The following is a 6000-nucleotide window of genomic DNA, read 5'->3' on the forward strand; positions in this document are numbered from 1 at the left end:
AACCTATTACCTTTTTGTTGTTTTGCACATTGCCTGTTGTTGTTTTTTGCACATTGCCTGTTGTTGTTTTTTTGCACATTGCCTGTTGTTGTTTTTTTGCGCATCGTCTGTTGTTGTTTTTTGCACACTGCCTGTTGTCTGTCTTTCTTTTGCTACACAATTGTATTGTTGTTGTTTTTTTTCTCTTTGTACTACTTATGTCCGAGAGCTAGCTAAATAGCATTTCGTTAAACCATATACCATGTATATGAGTGTAATGACAATAAACTTGAACTTGAACTTGAACTTGAATGAAGAAATGTGCTGATGATCATTTGAATTTTAAAGCTAAAAAATATATATATATATATTAATTTGTTATGGGAAGACAGCCCCATATTTTGGCAGAACACGAGCAAGAAATCATGAGAGTTAAGCACGTTATTTCCCAAGGTGAGATTCAGACTGTGATTCAGCTGATAAAGCATCCATACATGACAGTCATTGCTGAAGTTAGTGGGGAAGTCACAAAATTAAAAATGTCATTTCCGCACCTGACATCATTTAGACAAGCAGGGTTTAAACAGCAAGAGCGACATTTTACCATGAATGATCTGTTCATGATTTTTTTTTTCCCCCAGAAGATCAATGAACAAAATGGAAACACGTTCGTCCCGATGTGAAAATTCTGCAGAAATCCAGGTGGAAGTGGAGTTTGTGAGCAGCAAAGGGGAGGTATGTTCCTTGTGTGAAAGTACTGTAAGTGGAGCAATACAAACAGAACACTGGACTATTCATTCAAAGCATTAACATTAAATAACTGACAATTTATTTTTGCCAACTGCATTTGCACTGCATTTCAGGGAGCCTGGATTATCCCTAGAGCAATTCACTTTGCTAAGGAAGTCCAGGAGAATGAGAATGAGATGAGATCACCAAGGGATGCAGAGGGGACAATAAAGATGGGGTGGTGCCTTTGAGCCTTCTCTGGTCAAAGTAGATGATGTCACTCTCTGACAGTGAATTCTCAGAGCTCTTAACAACAGGCTGTCCACCAGGCAGCATACCCCCACAGCCCCAAGACAGAGGGCATCATGGGAAGCAGAGGCAAATTGCTGAAACACATGTAATAAGCTTATTGTCTGGGGCCACCTGGAAAGCATGAGTGTCAATGCTGTCATCTATTGTACAGCACCCAGGGAACTGGTACCGGGAGTATGGTCAAGCTTTGCCTATTCTGCTTCTGCTAGGCCCATGCTGGGAGTGGCTTGCGTCCTGCCACACTGCTAGTGGTAAGCAGCACATTCGCACATGGATGCAACCAGTCATAAACTTTGTACAAACTAGGTCAGGAGGCTTATCAATTAAGTCTAATATCTTACAATCAGGCAGCCAATCTACCAGGCAATCATCCTATTACGAGGGATACTTAAGGCAGGTTTCTCTGCTTGGCTGGTGCTCCGAGATTAGTGCTCCTGTGTTAACTACTGCTGATGCGTCACCTTCTCACAGTTTCTTGTCTGCTTAGAATCAAATGAACTATCTGATTTATTCAAGGCGAATCTTCCACTTTCCACTGACAACAATCTGTATCTTAGTCAGTCACCTAGTCTGCTTCGTACTTTGTTTCTGCCTCATTTCTCTCTGTCTCCCCATCTCTCCAGGATCATCTAGAACCCTGGCTTGGGCCTCAACCTGTCACCTGCTGCAGCGCTTTATCTGGTGCCTGCAACAGCTTCTACACAATAATGGAAGGTGAATCAGGTGAGAACTGTGGGTTCTCAATGTAATGCAGATGGTACATTATTACATATGAATATATTGTCATTTTAAAAGCTACATTCAGACAGATACAGTTGTTGCAATTGTAGTACTTCACAAAGATCTCCTCTGAACAGCAACACGAAGGGCTTTTGGAATTTTTACCGGCAAATGCATCTCTTAGGAATGAAGCAGAGACACAGCTGAAGGCACAAAGAGACTCAAAGTTAATTTTCAATTCAAGCATAATTAATGCTGGCAGGACTGCCCAGACCATGTCTGTCTCACTATGTTTAGTCTATCAGACTACCCAGAAGCCACTTCTGAAGGCAGCCCAGGAGGGAAAGCTTTCAACAAGGTGCACTGAGATACAAATCACTGAGCAGCCCCTTAAATTCATTTTCTAAAGAAGGGTATATACTCATAAACAAATTTATTGGCAACAAACCCAAAGTTAGAACAGATAAGGGTGTTCTATACAAAATATTCCTGTGTGTTCAAATAAATGATTGTGTACGTGGTGTAAAAATACCATTGTTTCAATGTTTATGTCATACACCTGTTGATTTAGGAGAGCAAACCTAACATCTTCTTTTTTCTATTGCCTGTTATGCATTATTTAGACTTTTCTGTTAGTATTAGCTGTTTTGTTAGGACTTTTACACAACGTAAAGGAATTACTCCAGATGATGTTCACAGATTGTGAGAAATAGTTAAATATTTTATGAGAATGGAACGGCATAGGTTTAATATTCATACAAATCAGTGGGATATCAGCTAACAATCACATTAGTCATAATTATACTCTTTTCCTGTACTCCTAGTCATATGGACCCCTCAGGTCTTGAGCCATTTCAAACATAATAGGTTATCAAAACTTTTCTGACTCATAAGTCTTGTAATTAGTGAAGGACTTTCATGTAATTAGACATGCTCTGTTACACCTCCTCATCTCTAGATTAAATAATTCAGATATTATCTTAGCTTCAAATATTCCAAATGTATAATATTTTAGTTTGTTTAGATTATTTTCATATTATTTCAATTAAATCTGTATTCCAGAATTCTATTTAGAATTCTCCTTAGATCTTAAACACATTAACAGACCCATTTCTTACTGTGTGTAACACAGTTATAATTTACTTAAGCTCGAAAAAATTAGATATACTATCAGTGGGTCTGTTAAGTAATTGTTGTGCAATGTGCTAGTTAGAAGTTAGAATAATTTGGGACAGTTTCTAATACCAAACTAGAATAAAATATTTCAAGTAGGTAGCTGCGTCAGCATGCGTAGGCTGCAAAAGAACAAGTAAAGGTTTATTCCATGCTGAACAGAGAAAAAAAGAAACGTGCTCTAGGGATAGTCCAGGCTCCCTGAAATGCAGTGCAAATGCAGTTGGCAATGCTTACGGCCTACTTTATCCTCTCTGGGAGGCGTAGGTTAACCAGGCCTCGTTAACCCATCACCACGCCTCCCCTTCATCCTATTTAAACCCAGCTGTCGGTTTCCTCCTTGCTTGGTATTGGCTTGTACTTCTTGAGATACACTTCAGAGCCTTTTTTGTTTGGTGGCTAGACTGCTTCCTGGGATTTCTTGATTGCCCACTTGACCCTGGTATTGAAGGTTTGTTCGTTTTCTGTTTTTTTTTGGACCTTGCACTACTCCTTTGACTATGATTCCGGATAACTTCTTCTACGGCTTTCTTATCTCCTCGCCAGCATAGGGTCCATCATTTAACACTGGCTGATATCCAGCCTTTACATGTGGAGCCTTCTTTGGGTATGAATAGAATCAAATACAGTATATTGCCTGTGGAACCATTCCGAAGAAGTTCTAAATCATACACAAATAAGAGAACTTAAGTATATTAAGGGGAAGGGCATTTAAAATTTAAAAACTGGAGGCCTTTTACACAAAGGGTTGTGAGAGTATGAAACAAGCTACCCAGGTGCATTATTGAGGCTGGTACAGTATTTTTCAAGAAACAACTGGATGGGTTCCTCAAGCCAGTTGCCTTCCAGCAATCGAATTGGATAGATGGGCAAATATGCATCTTTTCCTTTACTAGTTCTGAGTCTTATAATTCTGTGGTATTGAAGCAACTTATTCATTGTTTTGACAACACCATGCCAATATTCTCTTTATCTGCTGTGTAAAAGAATCAAATGTATTCAGGGTTTAAGCACTTTTGTTTCTTTTTTTTGCTTCATTTAAAATTAATCTGTGCCTTACAAAAATACTTTCTTTTGATCTGCTTCCAGCTTAGAGGAGTGAGAATGTCATGCATACTTAATACTTGTAACATTTTTTACACAAAAAGATGAGTTTCTCACTAATACTTGAGAGTTGAAACCTAGTTGTGCCTGTTTTGATCAAGATTCCTGCATATAACATATTTTTTCATGTAGTTGAGGGAATTTAAATTCATGTTCAGTCATGCAGAACAGGAACATTTTATTGTACATAATGATCTGTGAAATTTGAAAAGAGTAACATAATATGTGTTATGACTATGCCAGTATGGCTTTGCCTTAATCCTTTAAATCATGATCCAGTATGAGCTCTTTTCATGCATGTCAAACTGTATATAAACATTTCTGAGTGAGTGTTCTTATGTCATGTGTAATAGCACTATAACTGATCCCCATAACCATTGAAATTGTAATACTTGACAATATTACAAATTCACATTTTCACCATTTTGTCAACTTATTTGCTTTAATTGTAATCAATGTTTATTGAATAAGGTGTGGCACATTGGAGCCAAAGGTTTATTCCATGCTGTCCAGTCCCTGCTGATGAGAAGCAGGCCCGTAATGTACAGTAATTCTGCCACCACCTTGCTTGGCAATAGGGATAGTGTTGACTACAGTAGGTAATGTACTGTGTTTAGGTTTGCACCAAATGTGACACTTTGCATTTAGACTAAAAATCCATGCTCCTTATAGATTCCATCTCTAGAAACTTTTGTGTACTGTTTTCCTTATCTGTGCCTTTGTAATGCAAAATGCATTACAAATTGACCTGTTCCATTGTGATTGCTGTTTTATTAGTACTATTTCTATTAGTGGTGATGTTAATGTTTGTGTGTACATATTTACTAAATGGCCAGCAATCAGCATGAGCGAGACCAAGCATGTGCACCTTATTATTTTTTTTAAAGATGCATTCTAACAAAAATCATTGCACTGTGGTGAAACCCAAACCATTATTCTTTGTAAATTACCTAAAACCCTAAATGTGTTGTACATGGATGGGTACTTCATTTCATTCTTGAAGCGCAACAATTTTGGTGAGCCAGCCAGGAGAAGTATGTTGTACAGAAAAGACTTCTAGTGCTTACACAGAGATGAACCGAGACCGGGATTTATTGGAGGAGCTATTTTAAAAGAAGTCCACTGCGAACGAGATGAGGTGAGTGCAACTCTGCTACAACTAGAAAAGGCTCATCTTGTTGAGGTCTGTCAATATTTAAAATGCTATGGGATTTTGCCTTTTAAAACAAGACAAACTCTAATTAGAATGGCAGAGAATGCATTGGAGGAGATGGAGGGTAGTTGGGGGGAGAGTGATTTGTGAGAGTTTCTTAAACACCTCCTGTCTTTTATTGGAGAAATAAAGTAAAGTGCCTCAAATTTGAAATAATCTCAAGTTGAACTACTATTTATCAATGATCTAAAAGAGAAATACCTCCAATTTCAGTAGTGACAAGAGGAAGCCCATAAGATTTTAGAAGAGAAAAATAAGTGGTTAAAAGGGATCAAATAACAACACTGAGAGAAAAGGGGAGGAAATAAGTTTGCCCACTCTAGTGCCTGAAGTGACCCTCTGAAGACAACTCAGAATCTGTGGACAGATTGGAGAAGGAGGGCAAAAGGATAAACTTTCCTATACAAGTCTGGTCCACCAGATTGAAGCAGGGACACTAAGAAATTGAAATTATCGAGAACATGTAGAGAGAAGGGGGGAGAGAAGTGCTCGTGGGAATGTAGGAGCGCTTGCATGCCTGCTTGCGATTCGTGACAGTACCGCCCTGGCAAGTGCAACAATGATGCCAATGGAGATAGACAGCTGTACAGTATGAGCCAGTGCACTGAGAAAATACACCAAGAGGTCATTAGTACTTCAATGCTCGAAGTATCAGTAAACCAGGAGAAGCCATCACAAGGAACCCAAACATTCTTTGCAAATCCACTGGAGATGGTGCAAGACAGGCAGTTCCACAGTCTCAGTTGACCTTTGACTGCAGGAGAGCTCAG

Source organism: Lepisosteus platostomus, chromosome 3 (assembly GCF_059453375.1).
Source record: "Lepisosteus platostomus isolate fLepPlt1 chromosome 3, fLepPlt1.hap1, whole genome shotgun sequence".
NCBI classification, from domain to species: Eukaryota; Metazoa; Chordata; class Actinopteri; order Semionotiformes; family Lepisosteidae; genus Lepisosteus; species Lepisosteus platostomus.